We start from the raw sequence: 15,816 nt of genomic DNA on the forward strand, positions 1-15,816 counted from the left end.
CCAAAAAAAGTGCTACGTCAATGCTTTTTATTTCCCTTTTAATTTGATTTAGAATTTTTTATTTAAGTTTTCATTATTACATTTTTGAATAATGTGTTTTTTTATTGTTTTTTGTTGCTTTTTTATAAAAAAGAGTTTCTATTATAAATTCATGTTTTTATTATTTGATTAAATATCAATTAATAGCACGCTATATGTAATGTTACCTATTTAAATGACCTGTAATGTGATTGCAGTTGATACATATTGTAGCTATTATTAATATATAAAATGACGCAGTCCTCACATTTGTATGTTTTTTGTGTATAAAATCTTTAAACTCGTCTCAATTAAAACAGAAGATTGCCTCTATGTGTTGGATGGTAACAGGCTGGAGAGCGTGATGCATCACTAGCGACTATGAATGTGAATGTGTTTTTGACCCGACACCTTAATAATAACGTCTCTGCTCCCTGTCCCACCTGTGTTCATCATCAAGGCGTCGTTCAACATCATGATGTGCTCGTCACTTTCTTTTACCTTGACTTTAACCTTTAAACAGCCCTGAGGACTGAGCTCCAATCTATGTGATGAAGAAGACTTTAACGCCGTAATTCACCGTCCTCCATCTTTCTGCCTGCTGCACGGACTCATCCCGACATCGTCGTCCAGCAGGTCTTTCCTTTCTCTCTCTCTTTCCGTGTCTCACTTCATTCTCACTCAGTCAAAGCACAAAGACAGTTTGAAAGATACAGTGTCATCTTTCTCTATTTCCACCCCTCCCCCTCTCTCCCACTTGTCTCGACCAGGGGGGATTGTGGGGTTTAGGGTTACCGGTGAGGTTATTTGATTAAATATTAAGTTGTCCTGAGAGTTGACCCTGCTCCTGTGTCCCGCTCCAGATGCATCACTCTTCCTCAATCCCCTCCCCCGTCTGAGCCTTCATCCCGTTAACCCTGAAGATATCGACAGGGCCGTTCACAGCACATTACCTAAGAGAGGGCACCGCAGCTCTTTTCAATCCATCAGCTTCATTTGCAGAGACAAAAGAAGGATAGAGGGCCAGACCAAATGTATTGATTAGTGACGGGGGGGCTGTTTAATAGCGCCGGATCTCAAGGTGACACAAAGTTTAAGAAACCTCGGAGAGGCTCCGGGCCTGACCTCTGACCTGTAATGTATGTAAACTAAATGTGTTTGACTTGTGCTGCTTGCCTCGGTGAACATTGTTTTGTTGGAGAAACCCTGCAGCCTTTGATCATGAACTGAAACATTCCCGGGTTTGAGTCTGGCTGAGGACCATTGTTGCACCTTTCAATTTCATGTCATCTCCCTATTGTCATGTCCAAAAATACTCAAACAATGTTATTTTGCTGAGGTTATTTAAAAGTATTTATGATCCACTGATCAGAAAGGTCACAAAAAAATAAGATCCTGGTTGAAAAATACCAGAATGTTCCTTTAGATCTGTTAAACTTATAAAAACTCAAACTGCTAAACCAAATAATGCTGTTTAAGATTAGTAAGAATAAATCTGTGGAAAGAACAAAATCTTGACTACTGTCTCATTTAACACAATAGTATCAATTATCATGACATCAACTGCCTTATGAAGCCCACGTTATTTGAACTCTCCTTCAAACCACATTAAATCCAAAGATATAAGGACTCGGTGTGGCAGCTGGTCTCTACAGAACAAGTGCCTCAGGTTTGGAGAGCGTCTGAGGCATCTTGAAAGCAGTGATGGAGCTTTCCAGGGAAAGAGGATCCAACTCATTTGCATGGCCTTCGAGGATCATCTGCCCCGCAGTGCTTCTCCAGTCCCACACATTCTCTGTATTAACTTCCACGTTTTAGCAGCCCTTTGGAAAGAGTGTAGTGACTGTCACAGTGACCTCCCAGCATGCACTGTGCCTTCCCTGGTAATTGGTTTGGATTTTTCATGACATGACCATAGACTGTATATAAGAAGTGGACGTAGACGTGACGTCACCCATTGGTTTGTGGACTACGGTTTGAAAGACTCAAGTTAAGACATTTTGGCCGTCGCCATCTTGTTTTTTTGCCGTTGTAATGGTGTTTCTTTTTGCAACCAAAAGCGACCCAAGAGCGTTGAGCTAAGTACAATCGAATGCTGAATTTTTAGGCGACCAACTGTTACAATTCATGAAGTGAAAACACACTCTGAAAGGGTTAAATTTGTAAGACGAAAACACGGACAACTCTGTGATAGACTTGTCAATCACAGCAGCCCCGCCCTAAATTATACCCTGCTTTATGTTTTTTTGACTCTAAATGGACCATAATTTACTAAATGAACATCATGCTGTATTGAAGAAGACTTGAAACTAGAGATTGAGACCATAAACTCATGTTTACAATGTTTACTGAGGTAATAAATCAAGAGAGAAGTAGAGTCATTTTCTCATAGACTTCTTTACAACCGGAGGAGTCGCCCCCTGGTGGCCATGAGAAAGAATGCCATCTGGTCAGGATGAACGCTGCATAACACTGAGTGTGTCGGTTTGCTAGTAGCGAACACAAGCAGCTACAAGCATCTTGTTGCCGTACTGACGATGGGAATTGTTGGAGGAAGACGGGACAATAACTATGCCTGGAGGCAGTGAGGCTGCTTCTCTCTGAGAGGCCACCTATCTAAAATCTGGCCTTCCTCAACACATTCTGGAGGTTTCACATCTTCACTTTCCTTCTCTTAAGGATCGGCTGAGCCTCTGTCAGAGTTTTGGATCCTGCCTGGAGGGATGTTTAAGCACAGCAGCACCCCGAGGGGGGGAGGCTGGCAGACAGGGACTCGTTTCTGCTGTGGACGGGTTAGTGCAGGAACAGGTCCACGATACTGTGTTTAACAGTGCTGCTGCACAGGGTGAGACAAATGTATTGATTCGTTGTTACATGGAGCTGATGTTGACCTTTAACATCATACTCTGTTGGCTGATAATGTCAGCCACCTCTGACATATTGAAGGTTTCCTAGTGATCTGACTAACGATCACACAAAACAGTTTTTGGTTTATTTTACTTGTTTCAGCAGCTCATGACGACTTGAAATAAATGAGATATAATTGAGAGATAATACCGATTCAAAGCTATAACTTCAATAAACTTCAGTCTTGTAGTAAGTGATGGTTTCATTACTACTATCCTGGAACAAAATAAAGATGTTTTATATGCATGTGATAAATGACACAAAACCGTTGTGCTTATCTTACTTTGTGGCTTAATAAATACTAACAATTACACTTATTATTGTTGCCTGATCATTATAAAAGAATAAAAAGCACAAGGTCAAATTCCAAATTTCTACCCATTTTTGACGAACTATATCTTTTGCCCTAAGGTGGACAAATGTATGATATATTGAAGTGAAAGCACCAATACAAATACTACATAAAGTTACAAGCTTGAGAATTAACTTTGCACAGCCCTGCACAAGGGGCTTAAAGAGACAGGCGCTCAAAAGCACATTTCAGACAGATGGTGAATGCAGGTTGATTCAGACAGACAGTATGAGGAAAATAATGTGTTACTGGAAAATGAAAGCATGCAAATATGTTCCAGTAGAAACCTAAAATACAAGTATGAGCCTGAAAATGAGCATGATGCGTCTCTTCTAATACTGATGTATCATGATACGCCTCGTTTATTCCTGGTGCGTCAGTGCACAAGTAGACCTTTACTGTTGTTGGAGCTAGTTTTGTGCCAATTTAGCGCTCAAAGATTAAAACTTTATCAGTGGCGCAACTGCTCGAGTCCTGGGAAAGAGCCTCAGCGACGCTCCTGGGTGGTAAAACGGTGTCAATCTCCGGCTGCTGCAAAAACAACAACCGGTCCAAATGAAAGCTGTGACCTCAGTGCTGATAGCTAACGACAGCGGCGACCTCCGCAGCATCTTGTGTTTCAGAAGCCCTCGCCTCGGCACACATGAAAGGAAGCTCAAGGGAGCCCTGTGATTAGCACCGCGGTCGCCGTTTTGATGTGGGTCGAGGTCGCGATCACAGAGAGCGCTGCATCTTCTGTTTGTCCCCCCCCCCCGACACCCACATTCATGTGAGACCCATTTAAGGAGTGTTTCTGGGGCTGAACAACAGCTCTGCACTCAGCTGATTACACATTAGAATGCATTTTAACAGGATTTCTGGTAGTTCCTTTTGAAAGTAGACCCCTTTGCTAAACCCCTTTCCCGACTAACTAGACACAGCAAGGCCTGTCGAGCTACCTTGTTCTGTAGAGTAACAGGTTTAGCTTGAAAAGAACCTGCTCAGGATGAGATCATCTGCTGTATGAGAACTTAGAAGCTACTATTCCAGAGTTTAGATCTAACATTATCAGTTTTGTATCACAATCAGCTTTATTGGCAGGAGTGCACAAACTAGGAATAATTTGTTGGTTGCTCTAAATGTACATACACAATGTACCTACACATAACATACAGCTTAAAACAGTGACAACAAAGCTGAACAAGAGTAAACATAGAACTTTATATATTATAATACAATCCTGCTCTTTACGTCCCATTCTGCCTCTCTGTCCCTCCTAAGAAGGGACGTTCACAAACCAACGTCACTCATTGGTTTCCTCGAGTTCGTCAATTTTGCCTTCGCAATCTTGAATTATGGCTGTTGTTATGTTGTTGTTTTGGCAATCAATGAACAGAAGCGACCTGTCAATCACAGTAGCCCCGCCCTAAAGCATAACCTGCTTTATGGTCTGTTTGACTCTAAATGGACCATCATTTACTAAATGAACATCATGCTGTATTGAAGAAGACTTGAACCATAAACTCATGTTTACAATGTTTACTGAGGTAATAAATCAAGAGAGAAGTAGAGTCATTTTCTCATAGACTTCTATACAACCAGAGGAGTCGCCCCCTGGTGGTCACTAGAGAGAATGCAGCTTCAATACACTTCAGCATTGTCTTCACTCGGCAGAACCGGAGGTTGCCACCTCATCCAGCCACATTTCCCTTCATTGTCATTACTCTACCTGTCCACTAGACGGCGTTTCTGTCTCAGTCACCAGACTGTCACATCCTGTCACTCCCTCGTGCCCTGCAGTAACCCTTTCTCTCCAGTCCCAGTCACCTGACCTTCCCCGCCCACCCGCTCACCTGTTCAACATTCCTCATCAACTCTTTTCCACTCATCCCATCCAGATCCTCAATGCTGCGTCTGGTCTTTGCTTTTTAGCCCCTGAGACCTGAAACTTGCTGGTTTTGAATCTTTTGGGATTTTGGAATTCCCGCCTGCACCTTTTGGATTTGTTTGCCGTTCTGCTTACCTCATTAATCCGTAAGTTGTGTTTGCAATACGTCCCTGAACTGTATCAGTGTGTCTGCGTTGTTTGTCTTTGGGTTCTTACACTGTTGGTTTGAGGAAGTCTATTTAGTGTACTTTCTTTATTTAAAGTCCAGTGTGTAGCATTTAGGAGGATCCATTGGCAGAAATGGAACATGATACTATTAAGTATGTTTTCATTACCATTCATCACTTGAAAATAAGAGTAGTTGTGTTTTCGTGAGCTTAGAGTAAGACGTTTGTATCTACATACTGAGTGGGTTCTCTTCACAGAGCCGGCCTTCATCTTACTTCTGTGGCTCAGAACAGAAAAAAACTCTGTTCACGTTTTTGTGTCGGCCTCTGCAATTCACTGATACACGTGTCACTTGGCTGCAACCTCACCGCTAGATGGCATTAAATCCTACACACTAGACCTTTAAATAAAAGTAGTAATACCACACCGTGAAAATAGTGTAAGTAAAAGTATAAGTAAGTATAATCAGGAAAATCTACCTAATGCATTAAAAGCAAAAGTCCTCAATACAGAAACATTTTGTATTTGTATGAATATAGAAATGATACTATTCCATATCATATAATAAAGATGATCATATATTACATTTGAGTTGTAGTTGGCTGAGGTTGAGCTCATATTGAACTTATTTTCATTATGGATTAATCTGCTCATTATTTTCTCCATTAATTGATTGATGGATTGTTTCGTTTGTAAAAAGTCTGAAAATAGTGAGAAATGCCGTCACAGTTACCCGGAGCCCAAAGTGACTCCTTCACAATGTCTGTTGTGTTCAACAAACAGTCCAGACCTCAATATTATTCAAAATGATATGAAATAAAGAAAAAATAAAAGCAGCAAATCGTCACATTTGTGAAGCTGGAACCATGAAATGTTCCAATCACAACGGATGCCAAATAAAGCCAAAAAATCGTATCGGCTGCAATTGTATTTTTGAGTGTGAAACTCTTAATTTGTAAAGTAGTTATCTACATTCGTCTCCTGATTGAGATCCAACTGGGGTACATTTATAGTTTAAATAGTAGGAAGTTGCACCAAAGCTCAACTCAAAAGAGACTGAATGTTTGAAGGCAAGGAAAAAACGAAATTACATCTTTTCTCAAACTCTCAACTGGTTTCTATTTATACTGTTTTCCTTGTGATGATTGACACTTTTCTATTTACCACCAGTGTCACTGGTTGTTTCCTGTCAGTTGCCAAAATGAGAATTGGCACACACGTTTACTTTCCCCCAGATGGAGGAAATCTCATCTACTTTGATTTTATTGAGCAATAACACTGAATATTGTCAGTATTTGGTTTCCCTGATCCTTCATATACACATGTAGAAAGAGGCGAGGAGTTGGAAAGTAAGAAAGAAGAATGAAAGTCAGAATACAGTTAAACTGCCAAAGCTTCTTGTTCCAGCTTCATTTCTGTGGACAAAATCCCGTTGAATGTACTAAGTATGTGACCTCTAAATCTAAATGGCTGCACCAGTGATGGTTTAGCTGTGTCCTATTAAAGGGGAAAGTATTTTGTATATTGCAATTCATTTAGATCACTTCGTAGAAATCTGTTTTCACTTTGTCATTTAAAGCTAGGGTCGGTAATCTTTTTCGAAAACCTTTTTTGTTGTTGTATTTGTTGAAATTCTCTTATTTAGTAATTAATTAATCAAAAGCTCTGACAAAACAAAGGTGATTATGAATCCTACTGCTTTTCTTGGAAAGACCCGCTCTGCGTAGCTGGTTGAGGAAGAGACTGTTGGTTAAGGTTAGGCCTTGGCTTGGGGTAGTTAGGGTCAGGTTTGCCCATGGGTCAGGGCATTCATAATAACGAGGTATCTGCGGCTGAGTGCTGAGTTTTTCTTTTGGATCATTTTCATAGCCGTTAGCTCCGCCCGGCCCTGTCGTCCTGCCAGCGTGCGTGCCAACCAGCTCTCAGAGACACAGGGGGAGAGTGGATACTGTGTGTGCTGTATTGATTGGCACGGCTGCAGCTCAGGCTGGTGTCCGAGCGCTGGCACTCTTCAGCGCCGGCTGACAAACAACGTAATGAGACTCAACACCCATGCAGGCCTCGTGGCCGGGTTTCTGCAGCAGCTAGTCCTCCTCGGTGTCACTGTGGCTTCACTCATGCAACCCGAGTAACAAACGGTAAATAATATGAAGAGTTTCACGCACTGCAGCCAAGACTCACACTGCACACACACACACACTCTCACACACACACCTACACACACACACACACACACACACACACACACACACACACACACACACACACACACACACACACACACACACACAAGGGAGCTAAAGAGTTAATCCATCAGTGGTGGAAGTACTGAGATCTTTTAATACTACAGAGTAGAAGTACAAGTCCTGCATTCAAAACCTTGCTAAAAGTACAAAAGTGTTTGTATCAAAATATAAAGTACCAAATGTAAAAGTATTATTGGATTAGAATGATTGATTTATTAATGTGTTCATCACTTTAATGTTGCAGCTGGTAAGGGGGGGGGCGAATTTCAGCAACTTTATCTACTGCTGGGTAGTTTAACCAGTAATAATACATCATCATTTACAAGTAGATTTATATTTTCATTAATAATCAGAATGTAACAATCAACTAAAGCTGTCAAAATAAAAGTAGAAGCATAAAGTAACATAAAATGAAAATATATACGGAAAGTACAAGTGCACCAAAATTGCACCTGTGCAGTACTAGAGTAATGTACTTAGTTAATTTCCACCACCGCAATCCGCTAAAGTTATAGTAAAGTCTCTGCTTTTAATATTAATCTTGAATACAAATGAAATCTGAGTTAGAATTGAAGTCCTTTAATATTACAGTTGTTCACTAAACTTCCCATTTTTGGTGAACTTTATCTTGTGCATCACCTTTTTATATTCTACTCACATCCATGAAACATACAAAAAGTACATGTCTACAAATAGCGAAACCACACACATGTAGTGTACATGTGAACAAACAGGAACTCTCTCCTCTTTACAAAGGCATCTCTTTGCACCCTCTACCCTTCTCTCTCTCTCTCTCTCTCTCTCTCTCTCTCTCTCTCTCTCTCTCTCTCTCTCTCTCTCTCTCTCTCTCTCTCTCTCTCTCTCCCATCTCTCTCTCTCTCTCCTCTCTCTCTCTCTCTCTCTCTCTCTCTCTCTCTCTCTCTCTCTCTCTCTCTCTCTCTCTCTCTCTCTCTCTCTCTCCCTCTCTCTTTCATTGACAGGGTTGAGAGGAAATTAGCATTGGCTCTTAATCAGCCTCCCCCAGCCCAGAATGTGCTGATGTGCAGGACAGGGTCATGCTAATCAGGTGCCTCAGCTCCCAGGCACATTGATTTAATACTACAAACGCTTATTAATCCCCTCCACACCTCCTCCTCCTCCTCTTCCTCAATACTGAGCCCTTGCATCGTCCTCGTCCTGACCAGAAGCTTGTTGTCCCTCAACCCCCGACTCTCACCCTTCTCAATCTGCCCCTGAACACCCCTCCCTTCAAACACCCACAAAACATCTCCGAGGGAGGCTGCGTTAAAACGTGTGAAACAATGTGCATAAACAAAGAAAATTAGCTTTGGTGGCTGAATTCAAAATTTGCAAGGATGCTTACGCAGCGTTCAGCCTGCAGCTAAAAGCTTATGTGTCCTGACAACACAGCTCGCAGGCAGAATGCAATTTGACTTTGAATTGATTAGAAAATAAGTGCAAGTCTCCCTCGCTGGCATTCATAAACAGGAACAAGAGTGAGAGCTGAGATGTTCAGATTTGACGTTTTTAAGACGCCTCTGGGAATTCATTATTACGTTATTTTGTGTCTCATTCGTTGTATTTACACTCATTTATGTCGTCTTGATTTATTTTTATTGGCAGTTCCTTTCAACTATTCCCCGTTCCTCTTCTCATAACTTCCAATTTATTTAACATGTTCATAAAAATTACCTCCAAGTGAAGGAAAACAACAGAAGTTACAATAATCAGATGTTAAACTCAGTTTTGTGATACGATTGGACATTGTCTTTGAAACAAGACTGATTTGAACCATCCAGGTTTTTTAGTGTTTAAAATTGACCTGAAACAATCTGTCGAATAGACAGAAAATGAATCACAGCTTTTAATAATCCATTAATCTTATTTTTTAAGCAAAAGTGCCCAAAAATCAACTTAAAATTTGAGTATTTGCGTTTTTTTAGGTCCTGATGGAACATTTAGTATATTTATGTTTTGGACTGTTGGACAGACAAAACAAGCAATATGAACCATCTTACTGACCAAATGATTATTAATAGAGGAAAAACAGATTAGTTTGTTGCTGTCCCAGCTGACAATAAGAGAACAGTCTTCATATAGTCGTTTATCTGCAAAAGCTTGTGGCTGTTTGAGAAAGTTTTCATGGTGAAGATGGAATTTGAGCCAATCCACTCAAAACGTACAACATTCAAGGTTATTTCATGTCCAGAGTTCCTTTTAAAAACATTAAAATCCTCCCACTAAAAACCTCTCCAGCCTGAATTCAAAGCAGATTAGATCCTGAACTGAATTATGTGTCACGATCAGAAATGATCAAAAGCATCACGGAACGTAAAGGCCATAAAAAGAGTGTTTGCTTGCAGAGGGAAACCAACACAAAGAGGGAATTTCATACTTAAAAGACCTAAACTTTGGAGCGTACGCACTTCATTTATCTAACTTGTGTTTTTTTATATTTGTGGAAGCTGCAGGAAGCCTTCAAACAAACAAAAATCAAAGAGAAAAGATGAACAAGACTCAAACCTTCCCATCACAAATCTACGTGTAGCATGAGAGACTGTTAAAGGGGAAATATCAGGAAAAACAACTCACGTTCTCAGTGCTTGTTGCATTGCTGCGGATTAAACCAGCCAACAGGGCATGAAGGAGTTAAAATGCAACATACAACATTAATGCAGCACTAATACTAATCCAGAAACATCACATATAATATTAACACACTGACGGGAACATTTTAATGCATTATGAGTACTTTTAAGTACATTTTGATGGTACATACTTTTTCTTAAGGTTTTGAACCCAGGACGTTTACTTGTAGTGGAGTATTTTCACAGTGTGGTATTAGTACTTTTACTTCAAGGATCTGAATACTTCTTCCGCCACTGGACACGCATTGACGATCCCCACACATACACTACACCATTAGAGCCCACGGTCCTCCCACTGAGTGCTGCTGTGTCATATTAACATAACACACAGACGGGCCAGGAACACAGTTAAAGAGCTCCCTCACACTGGAATCAATTCACATGACAGGCCCGCTCAGACAATTAAAGTTCCCTCCACAGAACACATTTCAATTACTGTAATTACCCTCCACTCCACCGCTGCTGTCCCCACAGATCACGCCTGAACGTCTGCGTGACAGCCAGAGCTTAGCGTGGCCAAACATCACATACCAGCGGGGGCAGTGAACGCCACACCGAGGGAGGCCTGAGCTCACATTTTTATCTTTGGTCGTCACGTCAAGTGATGAACACGATTATTCTGCTCAAAACAGAGATCTCAAATATCTACGTGTAAATCCCTTTGCTCGTAAAACCTGTGTTTATCAAACTAGCCTCAATATAAATGTATATAATATATAATATATATAAGGTTTAATATCTGGATCATTTCTATGTTGTGATAAAAATCACGTCATATTGCTCCCATTGAATCAATTGTAAAAAGAGTTTGACAAAACAAAAACTAGTACATTTCAAAGAAAAATACGTGACTTTTAAGTAAATAATTAATTGTTTCTTTACACTGGAGCTACCATTTCACAAAATGACAAAAAGGTTGAACAAACATGTTGACCCTGCATTATTTATATCCATGTCTACACTAAAAGTCTTCTTCTTCACTGGCTTTGTAGACGTATTGGTTCATTTGTTGCTGTGTTACCAACTAATATAGAATAATGTGAAAACGTGCCCAAAACAAAACAAAATGAGGACCCTCTCATAAACATCTTGCTCCATATTTCTGAATATTTCTCAGAAAGTCAAGAAGGTACCTTTAAGTGACCAGTTCAGGGGTCCATTCCAACCACAAAGGGTTAAAACAACAACTCAAGATTAAATTGCCCAAAAGTATTCTAATCATCTTCTACAGTGCAAAACAAACGGAGAGTAAATCTATTGTGTTGTTTTATTTCTTTATCTTGAAGCAGCTGGAAGTCATTTTACTTTTCATTGCATGAGGATCAGCTTCCCTTCTGGCTTTTCACACTAAAGCTGTTTTTATTTTGATATATTTAGCACACACAGTCAAACCTGACATTCTGCTGCTGTATGTTGCTGTAAAATTGTACCTTACAGGATAAAAATGCTGCCTGTAATTTTAGAGTAAAGTTTTACAGTGTTTGCTGTTACATGATGAATAAATGCGTGCATGTAAAACTGGTCTGCGAGGGTGCAGCCGTCTCTTGATGATACCCCAGTGACAACACGACACTGTGTATTATAATCTTTCTTTGTTATGAGGACACACTCTCTCACCTCTGTGTTTTACAAGCTGCGACGTCTCACTATATTCCCTGTTAATAAGATATGAAGTTAAAGTGCTAGCGCTCACTCGGTCAACCAGGACAAAAATGATTGGCTTTTAATTTATTGGTCCGTGTCTGTGCTCCCGTGTTTTATGTATCGGTCGATGGATTCCTTATTTGTTGTCTTGGATACCGCTCGAGGAACAGGATGCTCAATGTCACCGCGACCGACCGGGACACCTGCTAAAGGAAACATAGGGGCTGGATGTTAACTTCCTCGCCTGCTATGATATATTATCTACCAGTCTGACAAGCTCATCTCGGGTCACGTGACGTACAAACTGGGCAGCAGAGACTCTGCAGTGGTCGACAAGCCAGCGATGCCGCTCTGCCCTACAAGCCCCTGCGTGTCCTGCTCCAGACCCATTGATTTTATCGGGCGACGCAAAAGCCAGTTCAGGCCAGCGTCCAGTCTGCCGCGAGGCCTCAGGGTGACACAGGCTGTGACAGGCCTGCCCTTCTGTCATCAATGTCAGCGAATACTCTCAGATGAACGCTTGCAAACACCAGAGGCACAGATCAACGCATGCTCGGGGGGGGCAAAAACACACCCGGGAAAGTTCATAAGACAGTTAATTGAGGGGGTAAAAAGGGCCCCCGATATAGTGCTTATTAGTTTATAGTATGGAAGTGGGACACGCTGCAGGATGGGGGGGGGATTCTTCCCAGTGGGCTGCTGGGTGAGAAAAACAATCTGACAACAAGCAAATACGCAGCCGGAAGCAGCAGAACATGTTGTGGCCAGGAGTGAGAGAAACACGAGACTTAATACAAACCATAAAACAATTTAAATGAATCAGCAGTGAAATGATGGAAGAGGTTCTGCAGACAGTTTTTATATGAAAGCTAAAATAATAACTCATGTATTTTGATGTTTAATCGTCTCAGTCATTAAGCCCAAACTAATTCTGGTTCCTGCAGGATTTTCTGCTGTGCCGTGTTTTACAGCTTTGTAAAGTGAATATATTTGAGTTTTGGACTGTTGGTCAAACGAAACCTTGGACTCTGGGAAGTTGTGACTTGTATTATTTCACTGCAGTTTCATAGACTAAACAATTAGTCTGTAATAATCTTTAGTTGCAGCCGTAGCTTTATTTTACTGCATGTAATGCGTTAGGGGCTGTAGATGACAATTATTTTGTACATCAATGAATCTGCATTACAGTATGGGGCATTTTCTTAATTTAGTCTATGAAATCATGCAAAAAGTATCCATCACATCACCCTGAAGCAAAACTTGAATTTACACATGAAGTGTTTGTTTTGTTCAAGCAACAGTCCAAAATCATAAGAGAGGTCATTTATTCTCACATAAGAAAAGCAGCTGGAAGCCGTCATAATTACTAAAATAGTTGTTTTTTGCTGCTATGATTTATTATCATGATGATATACACACCAGCATGCATCCATAGGAGTCAGACACACACACATCCCACCTCCCCTCACGTGATCTTCCTCTCTTTATTACACTGAATTGATGTCTTTCAGTTTAGCATTAGTAGCTTGCATAACGGGGCGTTTTCTTCCCTTCTTTCTTCTCTCTCAGCTGCTTAGCGCCCAGTAGAGCAGTGGATGATGGGAGCTCCGACACGGCATGATCTAAAAACCCACTGGCGCTTTAGTGTGCCTCAGCTGGCTTATATAACCCCTTGTGGATGTGCAAACTGCCTTGCTATTGGGGGAGCTCACGGAACAGACACACAGGAGCTACTGATATGCGGCGTGTCTGTATGTGTGTGACAGCAGATCAGAGTGTGTGTTTGATGGAGCGTGTTTTGCAGAATGCAGTCAGATTTGTGTGTTTTCCGCTCAGAAGCCACAGCACCAAATATCTCCCTCCTCCTCCTCCTCCTCCTCCTCCTCCTCCTCCTCCTCCTCCTCCTCCTCCTCCTCCTCCTCCTCCTCTCTACGCTGTGTGATGACATCACCGGTGTGTCCCCTCGATTTCTGGACCGGCGAGCTCCTCGGTGATGTCACTTCCGCCGGGGCCTTCACCTGAAGTGACATCATTTCTGTTGCATAACTAACCCTCTGCCCCCCCCCCCCCCCCCCCCCCTTCTCCTGTGAGAGCAGAGGCAGCTTCTCTCTGTCTTTGACCACCCAGAGGCGCCGTGAAACTCCGCATTATGGAAATACCAGGTGTGTGTCCGTGAAATGGAAATGGGCAGATACAGAAAAATACATCACACCCCCCCAAGATGCTCCTCTGTGACCTTTATACAGCGTAACGCTCTGAATCGCCAGGTCTCACTTTCAATCCAGAGAGATGGCAACAGGAGCTGCACAACTCCTGACATGAAACATTCTGGGTGTGAGGGTGAAGAGAGGCAGAGTGTGAGAGACAGCGATCGAGAGCGAGGCCTGACCTATATAAGAAGGAGGCTGAAATATTTATGGATGCGAGTGTCCTAATTGGCAAGCCACTGGGAGCACTGCGGCCTTCTCCTCCAATCACAGCCGGGGAAGAGGTTAACACACGTGTGCACACACATGCACGGCTGCAGACGAGCACCGGTGGTCCGAGGGGCCTGAGCGAGGCCTCCACCCCGCGACCCCTTCGTCCCCGGCCTGAGAGACGCCTCTTTACGAAGACAGATCTGCCTTCGCAAAAGGGCTCCGGCGTTGTTCGAATCATTATCAGAGCTGTTATCATAACTGTCCTCTCTGGCACATATGGACCGGGAACAACCGCTCAGAGCGCTAAGTCAAACACAGCCTAATTGGCTGGGCTTAATCTCCGGCACTGTCACGCACTGCTCGGCTCTCTGAGAGGCCTCAATTACTGTCCCTGCTGATGGACATGAAGACACGGACACTTTCTGACTTCTAGTTTCAAACCGTTGCGGGCTGTAGTGGCGAGGAGGGAGGAGGAGGGAGGAGGTACCACTTCAGGGGTCATCAGGGACTAAAGTTAACGTGTTACTCGACGAATGAAATCTATTTCACATACTGTATTACTTATGGAAAGAAGTAAGTCTGATTACAGGTGTACTAATGTGTACGTGAAAAAGTCGCATAAGTCCTTTAGTGTCTCCAGCTGTTTGAATCAAGTGATGTCACTTGAGTCAGTGTCCTTTGAGGACTACAAGTTTAAACCCCTCAAACTGTTACTGGGATTGACTAAAATGTAATGATAGTAATTGCGTACACTACTCGCACAGACTGCTACTGTGTTACACGTGTCTGTGTAAACAACGGGTTTCCGATGCAGTGACACTCTTCAAATAAGTTTCTCTATCAAAGCTGCTTTAACAGATTGCCTCAAAAAACGAAGAGAACGTCCAAATCGGGAAAGAAAGTTCTCCTGATTGGACCGGATCAGCAGAACTGCAACATTTCAGTTATTGTCCTTCCAAAATTAAAACTGAATTAAAATCTGCCAAAGTGAAAGCAGATTTACTGATGTAGTGTTTATAAAACGCTCTTTAAAATATTCATGATTCATTACTTAGAGCTGTAATAAACACATATTCATTTTGACCGGTAACGAAACAAACATTAAATAAAACCAACTTTAAATTTTAACACGAGATGTTGCTGTTTAACTCGCTGACTTCAGGAGTCTGTAATTCACAAATGAGCGTCTCAAACACACAAATCGGCCAATCGGAAGAGAGAATTGAGCCGACGATACTAACAGTACATCACAAGCTCCGAGTCATTGTTGGGATTTTTTTGAGGATTAGCAGGCAAATGAGTTGGACAAGCATCTCTGTCTTGCTTGCACAAAGGGAAAGAGGGCAGAAATCAATGGGCTGTGTTTACAGGGTACACAGCCGACTGAAACACTGCACGTTATGTTACACACAGCCAGGCAGTAAAAACAGACGAGATGCTTGGCAGGACTCAGCCTGGCCGGCCCTCCAGTGACACACGGGCCAAGAGCCGCTACTGGCTCCGGTCTGACACGGAGCACAAAGTGGGACAGATTTTAAAAGTAGTC

The 15,816-nt window shown here is 42.0% G+C and overlaps 1 protein-coding gene across 1 annotated transcript in view; it reads right to left on the minus strand.

The window, feature by feature from the left end:
* The window catches only part of cacng2a (calcium channel, voltage-dependent, gamma subunit 2a), a gene marked incomplete at both ends in the record, with an annotated part of 60,780 nt that overhangs the window by 4,368 nt on the left and 40,596 nt on the right, over nucleotides 1-15,816 (minus strand). The window lies entirely within an intron of this gene.

This window comes from Pholis gunnellus (genome assembly GCF_910591455.1).
Source record: "Pholis gunnellus genome assembly, chromosome: 17".
NCBI lineage: Eukaryota > Metazoa > Chordata > Actinopteri > Perciformes > Pholidae > Pholis > Pholis gunnellus.